Below are 24,070 nucleotides of genomic sequence, written 5' to 3'. Positions count from 1 at the left end.
AGGAGGGAAAGAGAATATTGAAATATGATGACATCATTTTTAAAAATTAGAAAGTAGGAGTGCAATGATTTGTCTTTTTTTTTATTATTATTTCTCTTGGTTGTTGGCTTGAGTGACTTGATGTGAACAAGACATATGCCTATTTTTGAAGTTTTAATAATTTGGAATAAAATTTATGTTTGTTATACTTATTGTGTTATAAACATAAATATGTAGTTGATATGTCTTCACGAAGGTCTGGGAGGTTCACTAGGGTCACTCCGGAGGAAGAGCGCATCCCAATTGGAGCTTATGTTAGAGCACCAGGAGATGTTCCAGAAACCCCACTGAACCCGAACGCTAGTCGTGGACGGGGCCAAGGAAGAGGTAGGGGTAGAGGAAGAGGCCGAGGTGCTGTTACAGCACCGATACCTGTACAATCGGCCCATGGTAGCTCTGGATCCCACCGCGGTCGAGGTCGAGGTCGTGGAAGGGGTCGTGCGGCAAACACGATCACTAGAGAGGAGTTGGCTGATGAGATTGCTCGAGCAATTCGAGACACCTTACCAGATGTAATTGCTCAGGCACGAGAAGCAATAATGGGTGAGTATGAAGGTAACTTGGGTGGAGGTGAAGAGGACTACGATTACAGTACACCAAATATGAGTCGTGAACCAAGTATTGCACAACCCACAAGGCATCATGGCAACCACGATCGGCGGGGTTGTAGTTACAAGACGTTCATGAACTGCAAGCCACCCATTTTTAACGGAGAGATTGATCCCGTTTTGTCATCAACATGGATCATGGAGATTGAGGGAACATTCGATACTAGCAAGTGTGCGGATGAGGACAAGGTGATTTATGCTGCGACAATGCTAAAAGGGGAGGCAATACATTGGTGGGGCATGGTGAAGGAGGTTAGGGGGCGTGAGGCAGCCAAGAATATGTCATGGGATGAGTTCCTAAGAATTTTTAAAGAAAAGTTTTGCCCTCGTACAGCGGTTAAACAGTTGGAGGAAGAATTTTTAAGGTTGGAGCAGGGGAATATGACTGTGAGGGAGTACACCACAAAGTTCACGGAGAAGGCTAGGTTTGCCGAATTTTACGTATCTACGGAAGAAAGAAGGGTGGAACGCTATATTTGGGGATTGAGAACAGTTATCCGTGAATTTGTGCAAATTCAGAAACCGGGTACTTTCCAGTCTGCTGTTGATGCTGCAGAAGGTCGCGAACGTGAGAAGAATCGTCAAGGTGAAGACAGGGCTTTGGGGAAAAGAAAATGGGAGGGTACAAATAATGATTCGAAGAAAGGCAAGACTTCAGGGCAAGAACGTAAGGTTGATCAAAGCTCTGGAGTAAAGCAATGTCCGAAATGTAACCGTTATCATAAGGGGGAGTGTAACATGAATCAGAAAGTTTGCTACAAGTGTGGCAAGCCAGGGCACATAGCCACAGAATGTAAGACAGGAAGGGTATGTTACGGGTGTGGTTCCCCTAACCACATTAAGTCGGAATGTCCCCAGGGTAAAGGTAACAACAATCAAGGCAGGATAACAGACAATCGGTCGATGGATAAAAAGGCTGACACTGGTAGACCAAAAGCTAGAGCTTTTCGCATGACGGCTCAGGAGGCTCAGGAGACCCCGGATGTGGTGACAGGTACTTTCCTAGTAAACTCAATTCATGCTAGGGTGTTATTTGATTCTGGTGCAAATAGATCTTTTGTGTCTTCTACTTTTTGCAAAAACCTGGGTAGAAATGCAAAGACTCTATCAACATGCCTTAGAAATTGAAACTGCTGACGATCATTGGGTAGTAGTAAGAGAGGAATATGATGATTGCTCTATCGAAATCGAAGGTAGTGTGCTACCATTAAAACTATTACCTATAGCCCTAGGTGATTTTGATATTGTTATAGGGATGGATTGGTCGTCGAAAAACCAAGCGATTATAGATTGTGAAAATAGGATTGTTCAAGTTTGGGTGCCAGAAAAAGGAATGGTAAAAATTTACGGTGATCGGCGAATTAAGGACTCTATTTTGATATCAGTGACTAAGGCAACTCGTTATCTAAAGAAAGGGTGTCAATGTTATTGGGCATATGTTCTCGATTCCAAGAAGGACAAGCCTAGAATAACACATATACCAGTTGTACGCGAGTTCCAAGATGTGTTCCCCGATGACCTAACTAGCTTGCCACCGGATAGGCAAGTGGAGTTTCGAATCGATCTTACCCCAGGAGTAGCACCGATAGCTCGTGCGCCCTATCGGTTAGCACCAACCGAAATGAAGGAGTTGATGACTCAGTTGCAAGATTTGCTCGACAAGGGTTTTATTCGGCCCAGTACCTCACCGTGGGGTGCACCAGTACTATTCGTCAAGAAGAAGGATGGGACAATGCGAATGTGCATTGACTACAGGGAGTTAAACAAGGTGACTATAAAAAACCGGTATCCATTACCGAGAATTGATGACCTATTCGATCAACTCCAGGGGGCAAGTTACTTCTCAAAGATCGATTTACGGTCGGGGTATCACCAGCTGAAAGTCAGAGAAGATGTGTCGAAAACAGCCTTTCGAACTAGGTATGGTCATTACGAGTTTTTAGTAATGCCATTTGGTTTGACCAATGCACCAGCTGCATTCATGGATCTGATGAACCAGGTGTGCAAGCCATACCTAGACAAGTTTGTAATCGTCTTTATCGATGACATATTAATATACTCTAAAAGTAAGGCAGACCATGAGCAACATCTGCGGCTAACACTTAGTTTATTGAGGAAAGAAAAATTATTTGCCAAATTTTCGAAGTGCGAGTTTTGGCTTCGGGAAGTCCAGTTTTTGGGACATGTTGTAAACGAACAAGGTATCAAGGTGGACCCAGCAAAGATTGAGGCGATTGAAAAGTGGGAACCACCAAGGACCCCTTTAGAAGTTCGAAGTTTTCTTGGGTTGGCAGGATACTATAGACGGTTTATACAAGACTTCTCGCGCATAGCTGCACCGCTAACTACCCTGACAAGGAAAAATGTGAAGTTCGAATGGAAGCCAGAGCAAGATAATGCCTTTAACGTCTTAAAGGAAAAGCTTAGCAGTGCACCAGTATTATCTTTACCAGAAGGCAATGATGGCTTTGTTGTTTATAGTGATGCATCCAAGTTAGGTTTGGGGTGTGTTTTGATGCAAAACGGTAAGGTGATTGCTTATGCCTCACCACAATTAAAGGTTCACGAGCGTAAATACCCAACACATGATATGGAGTTGGCTGCAGTAGTGTTCGCTTTAAAGATTTGGAGACACTATTTGTATGGGACAAGGTGTCAGATCTTCACTGATCACAAGAGTTTGAAATACTTGTTCGATCAGAAAGATCTGAACATGAGACAGCAACGGTGGATGGAACTATTAAAAGATTACGACTGTGAGATATTATATCATCCGGGGAAGGCAAATGTGGTAGCTGATGCACTAAGTCGTAAGGAAAGAAGAGAACCACCTAAGATTCGAATGATGAAGATTAGCATAACCACCAGCTTACTAGATGATTTGAGAAAGAATCAAGAGGAGGCCTCGAAGGAAGAGAAATGGAAAAGTGAAAGGGTGGCGGGAGTAATACAATCATTGGAAAAGGATAGTCGTGGCTTGAAGTGTTTCCAAGGAAGGGTTTGGGTACCACGAGTGGGTGAAGTGCGTAACTTACTTCTCAAGGAAGCGCACATGTCAAAGTATTCAATCCATCCGGGAACAAACAAGATGTATCAAGACTTACGAAAATCTTATTGGTGGCCTGGTATGAAAAAGGATATAGCCTATTTTGTTGAAAGGTGTTTGACGTGCTTGAAGGTGAAGGCTGAACACCAAAGGCCATACGGTCAGTTACAGTCAATGGAGATTCCAGTGTGGAAATGGGATCACATCACAATGGACTTTGTGACTAAGTTACCAAGGACACCAAAAGGTTATGACGCGATTTGGGTAGTTGTGGATAGATTAACCAAATCGGCGCACTTCCTTCCGATTAAGGAGACGTACCCGTTAGAAAGGCTAGCTAAATTATACGTTGACGAGATAGTGAAACTGCATGGAGTTCCATTATCTATTATTTCGGATCGGGATAGTCGTTTTACGTCGACATTTTGGGGTAGCTTCCAACGAGAAATGGGTACTCGAGTAAAATTGAGCACGGCATACCACCCGCAAACAGATGGGCAAAGTGAACGGACAATACAGACCTTGGAAGACATGTTAAGGTCTTGTGTTATTGATTTTGGAGGGTCATGGGAAACTCATTTGCCGTTAATAGAGTTTTCCTACAACAATAGCTATCATGCAAGTATAAAAGTCGCACCATATGAGGCTCTATATGGCAGGAAATGTAGAACTCCATTATGTTGGAATGAGGTGGGGGAGAAACAGTTGGCTGGACCTGAACTTGTTCAGCAAACTACCGACAAAATCCAGGTGATTAGGGATAACATTAAGGTTGCTCAGGATCGGCAGAAAAGTTATGCAGATAAGCGGAGAAAGCCAATAATGTTTCAGGTCGGTGATAAAGTTATGTTAAAGGTGTCCCCATGGAAGGGCGTTGTTCGTTTCGGTAGGCGGGGGAAGTTAAGTCCTCGCTACGTTGGACCCTTTATAATTAAGGAACGAGTTGGACAGGTAGCCTATCGATTGGAGCTACCAAGGGAAATGCAGGGCATTCATAGCACATTCCATGTCTCTAATCTAAAGAAGTGTCTAGCGGATACCGCCATGGAAGTGCCACTTCAAGAAATTAAGGTTGATGAGAAGCTAAGATATACAGAAGAACCCGTTGCGATTATAGATCGAAAGGTCAGAAAGTTAAGGAATGTGGAGATACCACTGGTGAAAGTTCAGTGGAAGTATCATAAAGGTTCGGATGCAACATGGGAGACCGAGTGAGATATGAAGGCTAAATACCCTCATTTATTTGATTAATTTAAATTCCGAGGACGGAATTTTTCTAAGGGGGGAAGTTTGTAATAACTCACAAAAAATATATATATGTAATATATATAATCTGATTATATCAATCTAAAAGAAAGGGGATTAGTTCACAATTAATGGGTTAATTATATACAAATTATGAGGGTTAATGATCAAAACCGTCACCTTGATTAGGCTAGTTAAATATGAGCAAATGAAAGGGTTTCGCCGGTTATAGACTTAGGCATTATATATAGCATGAAAAATCAAGTGGAAACCCCACTAGAATTGTGAAAAACGACGAAGAATCAAGGGAGAAATCGGGTGTGGAGGTTGTTGAAGATTTTTAGAGTTTTCTAGGAATTAAGGTATGTATATTCGATTTAAGCGTGATTAAGTTGCTTGATTAGGTTTGTCTGATTCGATTATGTCTTTTGGTTCCATACCACGTTTTGTTTCAGGCCACTAGTGATGCAACTGATAAAAAAATTGAAATGTTAATTCTTGAAAATAAAAAATAAATATTGCTTACCTGTATGATTACTGAAAATTGCTTATGGGTATATTTTCGTATGATGTGGGGACGATTATAAGTGATTTTTACATATTTATTTGTCATTATATTGAGTTAAGTCAAAGCTTCAGTTTCCTTTAAAAATGGCAGCTGAGAAATAAGTTACGGGTAAAGAAGAGAATATGTCGGACTATTCGTTATTGAATGGTTGGACATAATACTTTATTTAAAAAAATAATATAATGCAAGTACAAAGGGTAACTAGTCAAAGTCTTGTGGCAAGTTCACCGTATGATTTACCTTTTTGAAACTACATTTTACATATTCGACCTCTTTGGTTTTTATGACTTGCCGGTTTCTTTTTATAAGATACGAATTTAACAACTTCTTTGGTTTTAGTCCATACAATTTTTACATTTTGCTATGGATCTTTTCATTATGAAACATACAGCCGTTTTTTTTAAACACCTTATAAATATTAGAGATACCATTGTAGGCTGAAATACATTATTTAATTGATTATTTCATTGATTTTCTTTTATTAATGCTAAAGGTGAAACTTTGTCATTTAATTATATTGGTATAATTAAAAAGGATAAATATATTTTTCAAAAGGTTACTATGAATGTCACGATTAACGTCATTAAGTATTAACCACTATGTTGGCCGAATGAAACACGAGGATATCGGAACCAAAATGACCGCATAGAGTGTTATGTAGAAGGGAGCCTTAGAAATATGCTGGTTAAATGTAGGGAGCGTGCAGCGTGACAAGCTTTGGTTAAGACCTAAAGCCAACAAGGTGAGTTTCGTGTGAATTTTGTGGTTGCTTGCATGAAAAGTTAATTCTAAATTATTTGCAATTATATGTTACTGTTGTTATTGCTATGAATATTTGTGTGAAATTTTGCGAATTATTTCATATAAAAGGGTGAAAATGGTGGGTGACATATAGGGAACAGGTGTATTTACACGGTCTTATTATTAGTCGTCGTACAGGGTGTTAGTACGCGGCGGAGAGCTTACGCTCTGTTTATCTAGCCGTAAGCATATTTGTTGTGCCCGGCGGAGGGACTCGTTCCCTGGAAGTGACAGTAGTTCCCTAATGTGTCACCAAGGGTGGAAAGAAATGAAAAGATTTATATTGATAAATTGTTGCATTATTTTATTTTATTGACGTCAATATGCATGAAACCCACGAACTCACTAGGCCCTAGGTTTACCCATTAGAATTTTTAAATGCACGCAACCCAGGAAATAACATAGCAAGTGGCAGCGGGAATGGAAAGGATAAAGTTCAGACTTGAAGAAGGCGACAAGTTTTGAGGAAGACGTAGCGCACCAAGTGTTTAATTAAATTTCTATTTGCTTCCGCTATTATTATTATTAATAATAATTACGTTAGTATTTAAATCTTGAATTTTGGAAGTTTTGGGACTATGTTAAGTTATTTTGGTATTTGAAATTTGGGGCGTTACAACACATAAGGTCCATGACCACACATAGTTCCTTAATTTCAGTTATTTCCATGTTTATTTAAGTATTTGTAAGTTGCTGTTGAGTTCAGAGAAAACAATACAGAGAAAATTGCTTCATTTTGTGTCTATTATGCTGGGAGACTTGCCATCTCAAACAAGCATATAACATATGGTCTACGTCAAATAAATAAAAGGAAGTAAGAATGTATGTTGTACACATATTTTGAATATCAATATTTTTAAGCCAGTGTTCACACGCTTCGTATCACCTCCTCTATACAAAACTCATGTGGCGAAAGTATGAAAACCAAAAATATAGGGACGAAACGTGATAATATGTTATCTAAGCATCCGGAGGAGGGGGAAGAGAGATAAAGAGAGAAAGGTTAATTATTCATTTTTTCTTTTTTAAATGGTTTTAAATAAAAAAATATGTAAAATAAATTAAAAATAATATAAAATAGATGAGGGACTATTTGTTAAAATTTTCAAACCACATATAACATCTATAAATTTTAAATTAAGGACTACATCTTAGATTTTTAGAAACTAAAACATTTATGGGGTTTTGTTTTATTTATGAATGATTGTAAAAGGTATGTACGTAGCTTATCAAATCACTAGAGGTTTACACCAATTGTTCGTCGGTAGAAGAGTGCCCTTATCCTTTACGTGGTTTGCTTTTGGATATTTTTTTATACACACCATTCTAATTTATCCTATTACGCACCACTCTAATATTCACTTTCTCTTCAACACGTCTTTTAACCGATGCAATTATTACCTTGATAATAGTCGAAACAGTAATGTACATTTATTTAATATTACATTCATGATCTTTTATTTATATATTATTTCCTATTTTCCTCCCTTTAACTTTACAAACATTTATAACATATTGTTTTTTATTAATTTTATTTTTAAATATATTTATTTTATGTTATTTTTAATATAAATAATATATCTTATATATAAACAACATCGACATGTATGATCTTTTATTAATTATATTGTTTTCTACTTTTTTAACTTTTTTTAACATTATCGACATGTATGATCTTTTATTAATTATATTGTTTTCTACTTTTTTAACATTAACTATAATTATTTTGATCTTTTTTAATTATACCCTATTACACCATTCTATTTTATCAACTTTTAATATTATTATTATTATTTATTTATTTATTTTTGGAGTCTATTGTCTTTTAGGTTTGTTGGGATAAGCCTTTCCAACGTCTCAATCCGTCCCTCTCTAAGTAAGGTTCATTTTTCGATTAGAAAAAGGATAAAGACTTAAAAGGCTAATATATTTTTTAGTTTTTATATATTTTATTATTAAGTTTTTTTTCGTTAATATTTACGTTTTTAATTTGTTAAACTGTACACATTCTGTACTTATGATCGACTACTCCAGGTTAGCCGGTAAAAATGACTTAATAGGGTAATATATTACTCACTTTGTATACATTTAGTCCTTAATATTTTTGTATACATTTAGTTCTTAATATTTTTTTGTTACAAAATAAGTCATTTTTGTTTTTTTTACTCATTCAATACTTATAAATAATTTTTTTTTGGTTTTCTCAGTACATTTTATGTGGGACAATTATTAATGAGGTGTTTGGGTTTTTGACACTTATGTCCATCATGACCTCGACCACTTGGTTGTTTATATCATGTGTTCTCAACGTTATAATTTCTTCGTACAATCTCATATTTTAATTATCTTTATATTAATGCGTTTGCATTTTAGTCTACTATAATTAGATTACTCCCGTTAAAAATAATATATTTTTACTTACGATATTTATATTTATACGATTTTTTTATTAATGCATGTATGAATGTTTGTTTTTTTATAAAATTGTAAGTAAAAATATATATTACATTTTAACGAAAGTTGTAGAGACTAAAAAAACGAACACGTGGATATAAAGATCGTTAAAATCTGAAATTGTATGAAGAAGTTACAATGTTCAGAACACAAGACCTAAGTCAAACTACAAGACCTACACAACCAAGCAGTCGAGATATCGTTGGACATAAACATCAACAACCTAAAGAAATTATTCATAAGTACTGAATGATTACAAAAACAAAATATATATATATATATATATATATATTAAGGATTAAATGTGCACAAAAATATGAAAAGCTAAATGTGTACAAAATGAGAAATATATTACCTTATTAAGTCATTTTTCTCGACTAACCTGGGGTAACCGGTCATAAGGACTGGATGTGTACAGTTTATCAAATTGAATGGGTAATGTGGACGGAAAAAAAAAACTTTGTATCAACATGTGTAAAAGTCAAAAAATATATTACCCTTTTAAGTCATTATCTCATTAGAAAATTTAAATATTGTTTCTGTATAGTTCTAAGGTCCCATTTGATAGTTTCTGTCTGGGAAAGTGTTGTCCGGTAAAGTGCTGTCTGAGAAAGTTTTCTGACTGGGAAAGAAATCATGTTGTTTGATTGTACATCTGATTGACTCTGCTGAATGATGAAAAAAAGTAAAAATTAAATAAAAAATAAATTTAAAAAAAGCTATATAAAAAAATTAATAATCCAATAAGGAAAGAAAGTGGCGGGCTTTGATGAAAAAAAGTAAAAATTAAATATTGTTTCTGTATAGTTCTAAGGTCCCATTTGATAGTTTCTGTCTGGGAAAGTGTTGTCCGGTAAAGTGCTGTCTGAGAAAGTTTTCTGACTGGGAAAGAAATCATGTTGTTTGATTGTACATCTGATTGACTGTGCTGAATGATGAAAAAAAGTAAAAACTAAATAAAAAATAAATTAAAAAAAAGTTATATAAAAAAATTAATAATCCAATAAGGAAAGAAAGTGGCGGGGTTTGATGTATAATTGTCTTTCCAGCCCATTCAGCCAGAAATATATGATTTTGGGGCTTTCTGGGAAAGACATATCTTACCGGAAAAGACTCATTCATTCAGAAAGATCTGTTTGAACCTGGAAAGATACGTATCAAACGGAACCTAAGTTCTCTGTATGTATAGTCCTTCGGTTTTTTGGCACTTTGTGGAATACATGTATGTTTTAGTTTTCCTATTTATAAATTTTAGAAATAATATGTGAATGTTTTTCTATGGATTTTGATGAATATTAATACCTTATAAAATTATTTTGTGGCTTTTGTAACACTTAAAATGAGACTTGCTTGTACTTGTATAGTTTTTTTATAAACAAATTTCAAATGATTTTCACGATTTACAAAGTAAGAAAAATAATTGGATGTTACACCTTCGGTAGTACTTGTGACCGTTCAATGCATTAGATAGTTCCAACATAAAAGGAAAATACTTGGATACCATTTCATAGTGGTTACATATTTATATAAAAACTAATGTGGTAAAAAACGATTGGAAGTTAACTAGTCAGTGGACTTAGGTTTAAAAATAAATCAGCTAGGTGGAGACTAATCGAGGGATTTAACGGAAACAATAAATTACTCTTTCGTTGAATTTAAAAAATTAAATATGACTAATATCCATAGGTGGACTTACAATGGGGGCAGTGGGGCGCCTAAACATCCAAAAAAGGTTTTTTTTTAAATAATTTATTTTGCCCTTTCAAAATAATATATTTTGACTTTTAATTTTTTTGCCCCCGTAAAAGATATTAGATTATGTTTTGCCCCCTCTTCGAAATTGTTTTGGGTCCATTCGTGCTATTATCATAACAAAGTTCGTAAATATCACTAATATCATAACAAAATATATTAATATGATTAATAAAACATTAATAATTCCTCAAATAGTTTATATTGAAATAGAAATTCTTAAAAGTGTTAAAATTACATCGTTTGCTACTGTTGCGCTATTTTTGTAGACAATGATTAATCGTTAGGCGCCTTCTATTCGGTCGGATAATGTCTAGGATTAACTGTAGATTAATCCTAGATTAATCCGTACCTAACCGAGTATTTACAACACTTATAAAAACCAAAAAATAAAATCACACATCGTTTAGAAAAATAGTCAATACAAAAAGTATAGAGTCAAGACATGTTTTTTCACGAAGTTGTAGGAATGCATATAAGATATGGAAACATTTAAGGTTCTTTCAATTACGTAGATAACTTCCTAGATAAGAAGCATCTTGTTGGAACATCCACCACATCGGTCCCCAACTTATAACCAAGAATATCGGTGTTACACCATGATATCAATATTATAATTTAATAAAGAGAAATAGATGTCGAGACTTGAATATACTTAAATAGAAATTGATTTTAGTCGACCAAAGACTATTTTCTAAAGACAAAATTACAAAAATAGTCTATGTGGTTTGCCAAAAGTTACAAAGTCAATCCCTGCTAAATTTTTTTTGACAAACATGGTCCGTATGATTTCCAAAATTTTTATGAATGACCATTTTTGATGACGTCGTCACTTCATTCATTAGTGTAAAGATATCTTATTCTTTTTCAAATAGCAGAGACTGAGTTTCTAACTATAGATAAATCATAAGGACCATTTATGTAATTTTTTTCTGTCTTTTATGTTTATGAGGTTGTGGATTTTATACCAATTTATTTTTTAAAATATAATTTTAAACTTTGAAAAATGTTATTATAACCTCTTTATTTTCTAAATTTTCTTATTTAACATTATATTATATATAATTTGATTTTTATTAATAACTTTCGTTCGTTCACCTATAAAATTGTTGGTTTAAAGTCGAAATTATCTACGTTTTGATGTAGTTTTTTATGTTTTCGTGCTTAATTTTATGTACGTTTCGTACGTATAACTCGTGTCACATATTATACGTCTTACATTATTTAAAATTTTGTTACTTAACTTAAAAATAAATCTTACTTACTTATTTTTATGCACGTGTCGATATAAATTTTTAGTTTTTTTCTTTATTTTGTTTCGATTTTTTGTGTACATTTTGGTGCTTATTTTATCTATATTCCTATGCATGGGTTCGTTTACATATAATAGATAAAAAAAACGTAATTGTAACAACGTAAATTTTCAACACAATTTTTCATTTTTAAATCATATTTTCAATCGTCAAAATAATATCAAACAAACTGTATCTAATGTCATCATAACAAAACAATATCAGAATCTCAAAAGATTTCAAATACATAAATCCTCTCAGTGTGTACGGATCATGTCGGCGTCTTCTACGGTCCTCGCTAGTATCTGAAACACACAACACAACACAACTGTAAGCATAAATGTTTAGTGAGTTCCCCAAAATACCACATACAACACATACGCCTTTCCAGGCCATAACTCTGTGGGACCCTCCGGTCCAAGTGTCTCAGGGGACTTCCATCCCGAATCCCGGTAGACCTTCCGGTCCTACCCGTATTGACCTTCCGGTCCATAACCTCCTGACCTTCCGGTCCATGTCCTCTTGACCTTCCGGTCCATGTCATCTTGACCTTCAGGTCCTTATCATACATAACATACATAACACATACATATCACATATCAGCATAGAGTACATACATCTCATAGCATATAAGACCTTCCGGTCACACATAGGTAACCTTCTAGGTACAATACAGTGAGAAGACTGACCTCGGCTATCTCGGACAATCTCACACACGTATACATTAATCCAGCCTCCGCCTAACCACATAAACAATTATCTCAAATCAATAACGGCTCTCCAGGCTAGACTAGTCTCTTCCATGTCTTCTAAGAAGGCTAAAAGACCATTTTACCCTTCGAATGGTCCACAAGTCCAATTGTTGACCTAACCCTAAAAGTCAACAAAAGTCAACGGTCAAACTTTAACCAGACTCGTCGAGTGCACTCGTGTGACTCAACGAGTCCATACATGTCCTCTTCGCCCTTGGTCCTCACTCGACTCGCTGAGTCAACCCTAAACTCAATGGGTTATCACAGGTCGCGAATCGCGGCGCAACCCGACTCGACTCGTCGAGTCCCTTATGGACTCGGCGTGTTCCTCCCATGAAAACACTCAAACGATCTTCTAAGGTCAAATCTGCTTCACCAACCAGTAGATCTAACCTTCTAACACTCGAAAGTCACGTAAAGGTTCAAACTTTACGTTCATGCAATGCTTATAAGAACAAAAATGGAGAAATAACATTTAAAATGGGGTTCTACTCTCAAGGCTCACATGAAACCTCATAAAGCTGGAAGCCTGAGACCTTTTGGACCTCTCAAGGTCCAGATCTATTATCTATACCCAAAGGGACCTCATATGCTTCATAATCCAACTCAAAATTGTGCAAAGGAAACCCTAGATTCAAGGAATCTATCAAATATACGAAATGGGAATGAATTTGTACCTCAAAACGTGAATCTCAGTGTGAACAAAATAGATCCAAGCTCCACAATCGATCTAGCTTGAATTTTCCCACTCCTTCTTGAAAGATCACACCAAAGGATGAAGAATTAGCCTGCAAATTGCTCTCTCAGCTCTCTTTACTTTCTTGGGTTTTCACAGGGGAGTAATGGCCGCAAATGATGGCCATAAGGGCCTTTAAAGAGGGCTCAGGCCTTGAGATTTTGGGTTTCACTTTACAGCGCGGACTCGCCGAGTCCACTCATCGACTCGTCGAGTCCAGTCATTAATCCAGACAAGAATTTGCGATCCTCCTCGGCGAGTCTGAGCGTCTACTCGCTGAGTCCCTCCATAAAACTCAAGATAAATAATTAAAATAAGATACCTGGGAATCCGGATGTTATAATTCTCACCCACTAGAATCAGACTTCGCCCTCAAAGTCTCATTGTACAAACAGCTCTGGTTGTAGCTTCCGCATTTGCACCTCCGGCTCCCAAGTCAGCTCGGACCCTTTTCGATGCTGCCATTGAACCAGAACCAGTGACACTTCCTTGTTTCTCAAAACCTTCATCTTCCGATCAACCACCGCGACTGGCCTCTCAGCATAATTCAGGCTCGCATCCACCTGAATATCCTCCAATAGTACCACCATCAACTCGTCGACTATACACTTTCTCAACTGGGACACGTGGAAGGTATCATGTATCTGACTCAACTCTGCAGGTAGCTCCAACCGATATGCTACCCTTCCTACTCTCGCGGTCACCATGAACGGCTCAATATACCATGGCCCTAGCTTGCCCCTCTTCGTAAATCGAATCACTCCTTTCCAAGGAGACACTTTCAGGAGTACGAAGTCTCCGACCTGAAACTCGAGCTCGGATCGTCACATATCCGCGTAACTCTTCTGGCGACTCTGAGTTGTCAACAACCTCTACCTTACCTGCTGTATCTGCTATGTCGTCTGAACCACTATCTCAGTGCTGCCCATCACTCGTTGCCCTACCTTTCCCCAACAGATGGGAGTCCGACACCTCCTCCCATATAACAACTCAAAGGGAGGCGTACTAATGCTCGAATGGTGACTGTTGTTATAGGAAAACTCAGCCAACAGCAAATACGTGTCCCAACTCCCTCCGAAGTCCAACACACATGCATGAAGCATGTCCTCGAGCGTCTGAATCTTCCGCTCACTATGTCCGTCCGTCTGTGGGTGGTAAGCAGTACTGAAATCCAGCCTCATGCCCAACTCCTCGTGGAACTTCTTCCAGAACCTGGAAGTGAAACGTACATCCAAATCTGACACAATCGAGATCGACACTCCATGCCGCGATACCACCTCCCTCACATACAACTCTGAAAGCCTCTCTGCTGAAGAGCTCTCACTAATAGCAAGAAAGTGAGCACTCTTCGTCAGTCGGTCGACGATCACCCAAATTGCATCGACACCCCTCGCAATCCTCGCCAATTTGGTGATGCAATCCATAGAAATATGTTCCCACTTCCATTGGGGAACCTAAGGTGGCTACAACTTGCCGTGTGGACACTGGTGCTCGGCGTTAACCCTGCGACATGTCAAGCACCTCTTAACAAACCATGCTACATCCCTCTTCATATAGGGCCACCAATAATCTTTCTTCAGATCCAAATACATCTTAGTGGCCCCGGGGTGGATCGAGAATCTCGATCTATGCGCCTCCTCCATCAAAGTGGTGCGCGCCCCGCCTGCATACGATACCCAAATCCGACCCTGAAAGGTCATAAGCTCGTGACTATTGGTAACGAACTCAGGTACCTGCCCAATCACCCGCTCTCTCTTACGGTTCTCCGGTCTCACGGCCTCTGCCTGGGCCTCCCGAATGGTGTCCACCATCAAATTCATCACTGTTAGTCGCATACAAATGTCTCAAATCAGGGCACTCTTCACCCTACGGCTCAGGGCATCAGCTACAACATTAGCTTTGCCCGGGAGGTACATGATCTCACAATCGTAATCCTTTACCACGTCCAACCATCTCCTTTGGCGCATATTTAGGTTGGGTTGATCCATCAATACTTCAAGCTCTTGTGGTCTGTGTAGATGGTACACCAAACCCCATACAAATAGTGACGCCAAATCTTGAGGGCGAACACCACCGCCCCCAACTCCAGATCATGGGTGGGATACCTCGTCTCATGAGGCTTCAGCTGCCTCGATGCATACACTATCACATGCCCCCTCTGCATAAGTACTGCACCCAACCTCGATATCGATGCATCACAATACACCACAAAATCCTCCATCCCTTCCGGGAGGGCTAACACCAGGGCTTCGCATAATCTCTGGCGAAGTGTCTCAAATGAGGTCTGCTGCTCCGGACCCCATGAAAAAGCAACACCCTTCCGGGTCAACCTGGTGAGAGGCACGACGATCTTGGAGAAATCCCTGATAAATCTCCGATAATAGCCGGCCAATCCTATAAAATTCCTGATCTCGGTGGCTGATCTTGGCACCTCCTATCTCATAACCGCCTTAATCTTGGACGGATCGACCAATATCCCATTTTGGTTAACGAGGTGTCCCAAGAACTGGACCTCTCGTAACCAAAAATCACACTTGGAGAATTTGGCGAAAAGCCTCTCCGACCTTAATACCCCGAGAATCTCTCTCAGATGCTCCTCGTGCTGCTCTCTAGATCTCGAATACACCAAAATGTCGTCAATGAACACGATCATTGACCAATCCAACATCAGCCTGCACACCCTGTTCACGAGATCCATGAACACTACTGGTGCATTATTGAGCCCAAAAGGAATCACCACGAACTCTTAAAGCCCATAACGAGTTCTGAATGTCGTCTTCTGGATATCTTCCTCCCGTGTGATAACCCAAAATTTTCATTCAGTCAAACCCTAAAAGTCAATCACTCCATATTATAAGTCAAGTTCACTTTTACTTATTTTTAGGAAATTAAAGTTCGTTTGATTATTTTAATAATTAATCTTTAAACGAACGGGTGAACGGATGGGCCGTCTCGCGTCTTGAAGTTTCTAAACCACGAATACCACGTAGCTTAAAAGTTCACGGCCAAACTTTTATGTTTGGGCCGTAATCACTCTCAAAAACCGTAAACTCATGACTTAAGCATGAGTTTACTCCCCAAAGTAGATCACTTTTCATTTTACCCAAAAGAGTAAACTCCAAAAACTCTCTCAAGTATCATCCAAGTTTTTGCTCAATATCTTCAATCTAGTAAGTGTTTCTAGCCCTTTCAAGTTAGTATAACACTTAATCTAGTGATTGTAGATCTTTTCACCCATCCCGTTATGTGTTTTGAGTAAATTTCCAAAACACCAAGAACACACACTAGTGTTCTTGGACTTTAAGTTCATTTCAAGCTTCCACAAAGTAAGTACTTCTATCCTAGAGTCATTTAAAGCTTTCTATACATATTTATACCAAGGAAAAGTCCCAAGATCACCAAGAACAAGGTGTTCACGGTTTTGGGAGGCTCCCAAAACCGTAAACACTAAGTTTAGTGCCAAAGGGTGCCTAGGTGCTTCACAATGCATTAAGGACTTGTCTAGCAGTCCTACCTCTTCAGTTCATCCGTACCACTCACAACAGGTGAGTTCATACCCCTTAATCAATGTTTTAAATGTTTTTAAATGCTTTATGGGGGGATACAAGTAGAATCATGCTAGTTATTATATCAATCACATGTGATTAATAAGCAACATTCAAATGATTTACTACTCATTAGCCGTTTTACCAAACAGTTTCCTTCAAATGATTTTCATAAACACTTTATATGTTTAAAACTCCTTATTAAACTGTACATTTTACTCTATATGTTCCATTTCAAACTCATTTACAATTGTGTTTCAAACAAATGTTTCTTTATACTTAAACTGTTTTATCAAACCCATGCTTTCAACCCGTTTTATAGATTGACATCAAGTTGAACTTTTCTTAGATAATAATTATGTTCAAAGGTTTTACAAAACTTATTTTATGCTTTTATATTATCAATTTCATGCCTATATATGTATAGTTATATAATAAATGTTTAAAAGACTTAGGAAGGCTATCCACCCTATTTCCTTTTCGCGCTTGAGATGTGGTCTGGTGGGATATCGGGTACCCGTCCGAAGGTCGTTTAAGTATTATTTATATATCATGTGTACATATATAGTCATAAAGGTTCTCCCAGTTCATTCAATACCCTTGGGTAGCAAGGGTATACTTCCATGTTCATACGTACAAGTTACATTACTAGTAAGCTACCATTTGGGTAGTTTAGGAAGATACTAGAACTATTACTAGAACACGATATCATATAATGAGTCAGTACTTGCTAGATAGAGAGAGAACACAAGTTACAACTAGTACACACAGTACATTACTATACTATTACATAGATATGTTTACATGATTACATTTACATGAGTACGTTTACATGATTACATTTACATGAGTACATTTACATGATTACATTTACATGAGTACGTTCGCATAGATAATATATGATGAGTTATTATTACATTTCATATGTATAGGTTTTGTTATATAATCCTCATTCTTATCTTTACCTCGTGATACAATCACATAATCGACGAGATAGATTGGATTTAATATCCTAGTACCAAAGGATACGTTGCGGGATTAACCATTCCTAGAATCTCTGTTAGCTACAGAGGTAAAAGCACATCCATGGATGTCAACGGTTGATACCATTACAGGTATACTTTAAGGGACTAACTATTCCGATACCCAGATGTTAGCAACAGAGGTAAACGTACATCTACAGATGTCTTCAGTTAACACTGTTAGTTACCCTAGTACCAAAGGGTAATACTTAGGTTATTTATATTATTACCTTTATCTTGTGACCCGTTCACATAATCGATGAGGTGAATTATATTTGAGTATCCTAGTACCAAAGGATACAATATCTTATAATAATAATAATAGTAGCACAGTCGGGTCTTGGGAGAAGGCTACATTTAAAACAGTTGGGTCTTGGTAGAAGACTACATTCAGAACAGTTAAGTCTTGGTAGAAGACTACGTTTAGAACAGTTTGGTCTTGGTAGAAGACTCCCTCTTATAATAGTAGGAATCATAGGGATTTCTAGGGTTTTTCAAACGTTTACAGTTGTTTTACAAACATTTTCATACTTACATGAACTTTCTTTCAAAACATTTTCAAGTCTTTCATTACATGTCATACAAATACTTACATACAAATTAAGACACATTAATACTTATGATCTCACCAGCTTTAAAGCTGATACTCTCTTTCAAAATAACTTGTATCCTCAGGTCAACGATAGATAGGTACCAATGCAAGGTGTAGAGAAGATGGAGCTCGTTCAAGACTCATCTTTCATTTTTATTATACTTTAGTGTCTATTATAATTTTACAGAACACACTTGTATTAAAATTATATTATTAATGCAATGGATGATGTTGTTGCTTGTTTACTACTTTTCATTGTTGTGATACTGTACATGACGTCCTCCGCCCCAGAACGTTTCTCCCGTTCATGGTTTTGGGGTGTGGCAGATTGGTATCAGAGCATTGTTTATAGTGAATTAAGTATATCAACCCATAAAAGATATACTAACTATAAATACATAGGGATTAAAAATACTCTGACCAGGAGTTTATATTTTAAATAGTAAAATATTTAATTTAGTATACGTGCCTGCATTCATGCTAAAATCAGTGTCACTAGGACAGTACAAAAGAATTACAATTGTTGGGCAACACAGGTGGACTTAGAGACGTATAGTCAAAACTGGGAAGATCTAGCCTGATCAACTATATTATCCGAGAGTTGACTAGCATGTGCCTAAGTGTAGTTGTGTTGTTGCAACAAGTCTAAAATCTTACCAACAATACCACAATGAGAACAGTAGAACATAACTTTAAACTTAAAATACTATAGGAGTATTTGGTGTTACTATAAATACTTTATACTTGAGAACTAAAATGGGATCTTCATTACTAAGTTGATAGTTGCTAAGTGGATACACTAAGGCTATATGTAATTAGGATGTTATAGACTTAGAATCTATGAAAATTTTACTTTACCCCTGTTCTGTGTGAATTTGGAGTTAAGGTCACTTATTCTAAGGCCTATCCTGTTTCGATTACATATAACTGGTATGCACTTCACAAATAGCGATGTAAATAATGAAGATTTTCTGAATAATTATCTAGATAGTTCGTCTAATAATTATTTTCTTACCCCAATTCTCGTGTAGATAACGTGGCTGGACTCGATCCCCACGGCAACCAGTATCTTCCGAACGAAGTCATTGTTGGTTGGTTTGGAGAAGAACCAAAGAATGATCATCCTATCCCTTTGAATGATCACCATGATGAAGACCTTTCGGACAGTGCTAACTCCGAACCCGGGGTTTACAACATACCCCAGGCAGCTCTCGTTCCAATTCCTAACCCTCGTCCGACTTTTCATGGTCCGACGCCTTAGTGGGTGGAATGCTTGGAAACATGGAGCCAAGGACATGATCAGCCCATGTCATTTAATGACGACCGAAGCTTTTATGACCTGAGCAATGGGAGCTCAGCAGACAGAATCTTGCCAATCTTGGTCCGCAGAGTGGCCCGAAATGAGATTCAAGGCAAGACAACCCTACATTAGATCACAGAAGTTGTTGCCGATGCGAGAATGCATACCCTCCGCACCATTTGTCTAGAAGATGCTCGTGAGAGATCTGAGAGAAACCATGAAACCCTGCTGCAAGGACTGGCAGTATCACGAGCCGAAGTCATAGAGCTCTGAGTACGCCAGAGGGTGTACGAAAGACACCTACTTGATGTAGAACGTCAACTGGCTGAACTGAGAGTTCACCAAGGGAATGACCGTCGCCAATAGTAGATGCCTTACTTTATTTCCTTGTTAAAATCATTGTTTTCTGTCTATGCCCAATGTGGCATTTTCTATGAAACTATCTGGTACTGTAAGTACTTTTGGTTAGGTCTTTATGCTGTCAAGGACTATCTTCTCTGGATATGATGTAAGACCTTTTACAAGGTCATTCTCTCGAACTTTTACGTCATGAATATCAAAGATATTGATAGTCGGCTAACTTTTGTGTCATTCTTTATTCAAGTACTCTTATCATACTTTCATTGGAGTCTATCTGAAACATGCTTTAGTCAAGTCATTTGACTATAGTAATTTAGCTCTGGAGACATTTCCAAGTCTCTTTTAGTGGTTGGATCATGTTATTCACCAACCAACGATACCTCGGCTTGAACAACAAACGTCATGAGACCATTCTACAAACTCACTTCCACTCAGTACTAGGACTACATCATAGGGATGTAGGTCAAACCTTCGCGAACATATGATATGTGCATAATTGGTTAATTATTTAATACACATTTTTATTCATTTTTAACTAATTATGTGAAAATTATGGACAAAAGGTACTTAATATTGTTTAAATTTTGTTTTCAGTCCAAAAGACATGCTTGGGAGTGAAAAGGAACAAGGGAAAGCAATTGAAGACCAAAGAATGAAGATTGAGGAAAAAAAGCCCATCTACTCGGCGAGTACACGAGTATACTCGGCGAGTCCAGCAGAATATTCCAGAAGATAGCCACGACTCCTGATTTAAGACGGATAACATCGAGTCTACTCAGCGAGTTGGGTCTGCTACTCGCCGAGTACCCCCTGTTTTGAGATATCTATAAAAATCAAGCCTTTATCCGATGGGACTACTTTTCTGGTGATTTTTGAAGATCCTTCTGTGATTGAGAACCCTGGAAGACGCTGAGGAATTCTAATCTTCAACCTTTTGAAGAATTGAAGCAACTAGGTTAATCATTCCACTTAGATTAAGGATTTGAGTATGTTTAATCTAGTTAAACTTGTTTTTATGTGTTATTTTACTGCAACTATGAGCTAATTTCGTTTTTGTTTCTGTTTGGGGAATACCAAGGAACTCCTATGGTTTAATTCCTAGTTTTTGATTAATTGTTTATTGGTGATCTATTAAATTAAGTTTGTTAAAGACCCTTATGCATTAATCACGATTATTTTCTGTTAATTGGAAGACAATTAAGCTGCATGAACATCTCTTAGTTGTTAACCTCATATGTCTATGTGAACACTAACTCATATGCTTAGGAATAATGATTATGAAACTAAGATTAATGAGACAATAATTAGATTAATGTGTGAGCTTGTTTGAGAAACCATCAAATAAGAGGTTAATTGAATTACTAAATTGATTAACCACTGCAAATCTTATTTAATCCAAATTATTAATCTAGGGAATTAATTAGTTTAAACACTTGATCACCGCTTAAATTAGTTAATTGTCTAAGGGCTAGGAGTAATGAACATGAACCTAACCACTATAATTGGTAGCCAATAACAATCAATCTATCATAAATACAAATAACCATAGTAGTGAATTGGTTGAACCTAAATAGAAACATCTTTATCAAATTTGGTGAATTTGTTGTTTGCTTTAGTTATTTAGTTAATTAAGTGTTGCTTAAGTTTCTAGTCTTGTAAAACTAGAAGAAAAACCTTTTACTTTCATTATTTGTTTTAGTTAAAATTAGTTATTAGTTTAATTTTCCGTTCCCTGAGTTCGATACCTTATTTACTAAACTATACCACTAAAAGACAGGTTCACTGCCTTTGTGTGCTAAATATATTAATAAAAGTAGGGATAAAACAAGTGCATTTTACACACATCAAGTTTTTGGCGCCGTTGCCGGGGAACGGTTCTAAATAATTAATCTAATTCCTAATTTTTTCGATCCTTTGTGTGAGTTTACTTGCATAAAGTTATTTTATTGCAGTTTAGTAGTTAGTAATTAGGTTTTAGTATGTGTTTTAGTTTTAATATTAAGTTTATAATTTTTTCAAAAACACACTGGTACTTGCCGAGTGCAGTCGCACCTACTCGGCGAGTACAAGCGTATTCAACAGTTAATTTTCGATTTTTTTAGTACATTTTTTTTGTTCTTTTTACACTTTTATTTTGTTTATTTCAGGACTTCCATGACCAGAGGATCAAACACCCCGCTGGTACCCCCGTTTGAAGATCCCGAAACCGCATTGAAAAGAAACAAAGGAAAGGACGTGGAGAGTTCGAGTACACCAAAGAAGTCACCCTTGTCCAATTTGAAGACTGTTTTTGGGAAAAAGAAGAGCAACAAATCAGGAGCATCCAGCGCTTCCTTAGTAATCGACGAACCGGCGAAGGAAGATATCGAGTACAAGACCGAGGAAGAAGAGGACCCGACATACGAGCACGAAACCAAGTCCGAGGAAGAGTTAGCTATCACAATGGCTAACATTGATGAAATCCCCATGGGAGAATGGAAGAAGAGGATGCGAGACGACACTGGCCCGGGACTTGTGCAACCCGCAATTCCCGTGACTGCTACCTTCGAGCTAAAGGGTCATATCCTAGCTTTACTTAAAGAAATACCTTTCTATGGAAAAGAACATGAAGATTCCTACAAACATTTTGATGAAGTCAATGATGTAGCTGATTACTTCAATGTTCCAAATGTGCCCCGCGAGACTCAGCTACTTCGTATGCTTCCGGTGACATTCAAAGGTGCTGCAAAAGACTGGCTCAAGTTACTTCCCCCCGGATCTGTCACCACTTGGGCCAAGATGAAAGAAGAATTCATTGATCACTTTTGCCCACCTTCCAAGATTGCCAAGTTGAAGAAGGCCATTGCTAACTTTGAACAACATGCTGGAGTGTCGCTATATGAAGCATGGGAGAGGTACAAGAGCTTACTAAGAACCTGCCCACACCATGACCTAAACAGCCAGCAAGAAGTATCCATCTTCTATGATGGAGTCAATGTCACAACCTGGCAGTTACTAGACTCGCAAGGCCCGCTCACAAAGAAGCCACCCCCAGTGATAAAAGAATCGATTGAAGAATTCTCTAAACACTCTAGAGAATACCACAACCCTAGGCATGATGTCACTAAGGGAGCCGCTTATGCAGCTACTGAAGACTTATCCGCGGTCATGGCTATGATAAAAACCATGGATAGGAGGATGGATAAGATGGATCAAACAATCCATGCTATTCGGGTGGGTTGTGAAAACTGCAATGGTCCTCACCTCACTAGAGACTGTGATTTAGATGAGAATGGCAACAAGAAGCCGCAAGTATGTTACTCAAGTGGAGACCGATTTGATGAAGATTGGTGCAAGCAAAAGAAAGAGTGGCTCCCTTATGAAGAGTACAAGAAAGCCAAGGAGGAAAGGTTTAGGCAAAAACGGAGAGGGTTCTACCAAAAGGAGGAGCCGGTGCAAGTGAGGAAGCCAAGCTTGGAAGAAATGCTCACCAAATTTGTAGCTGCCTCAGAAAAAAGACATAGTGATCATGATGCTACAATTCAAGAAACAAGGACCATGCTTAGGAACCAGCAAGCATCTATCCACAATATAGAGACGCAGCTTGGTCAACTAGCTCAACAAATCAACCAAAGGTCACCGGGCGAACTTCCTAGCAAAACGGAAAATAACCCACGAGGCGCGCACATAAACATAGTCACAACAAGAAGTGGGAAGATAATCACTCCCCTGGCACCTATTCAGACCGAGACATCCAAGAAATCACAGAAGGAGGAGGCAGAAAAGCAAGCAGAGAACCAAGACATACAATCTGACAGCCCAACTCGCCGAGTAGCACGTATGGACTCGGCGAGTACATCACAAAATCCCACCAAGCAGATTCCTGAAAAACTTTACCAGCCTCCAATGCCATACCCAGCCCGAGCTAAGAAGGAGAAGCAGGAAGAGGAGTATTAGAAGTTTATAGATCATATCAAGA

The 24,070-nt window shown here is 37.8% G+C and overlaps 1 non-coding gene and 1 pseudogene across 1 annotated transcript; one reads left to right on the top strand and one right to left on the bottom strand.

Annotated features, from left to right (window-relative positions):
• The first annotated feature begins 221 nt into the window (after positions 1-221).
• LOC145096281 (uncharacterized) lies at positions 222-24,048 on the top strand (annotated as a pseudogene).
• LOC145096354 (small nucleolar RNA R71) lies at positions 22,939-23,045 on the bottom strand. The gene has a single exon (XR_013703763.1). It is a non-coding gene; the product is annotated as a small nucleolar RNA R71 (small nucleolar RNA).
• Positions 24,049-24,070: the final 22 nt, after the last annotated feature.

Source organism: Lactuca serriola, chromosome 3 (assembly GCF_051521515.1).
Source record: "Lactuca serriola cultivar US96UC23 chromosome 3, Lser_US96UC23_V15, whole genome shotgun sequence".
Taxonomy (NCBI): Eukaryota; Viridiplantae; Streptophyta; class Magnoliopsida; order Asterales; family Asteraceae; genus Lactuca; species Lactuca serriola.
This window is presented reverse-complemented; position numbering and strand designations above follow the sequence as displayed.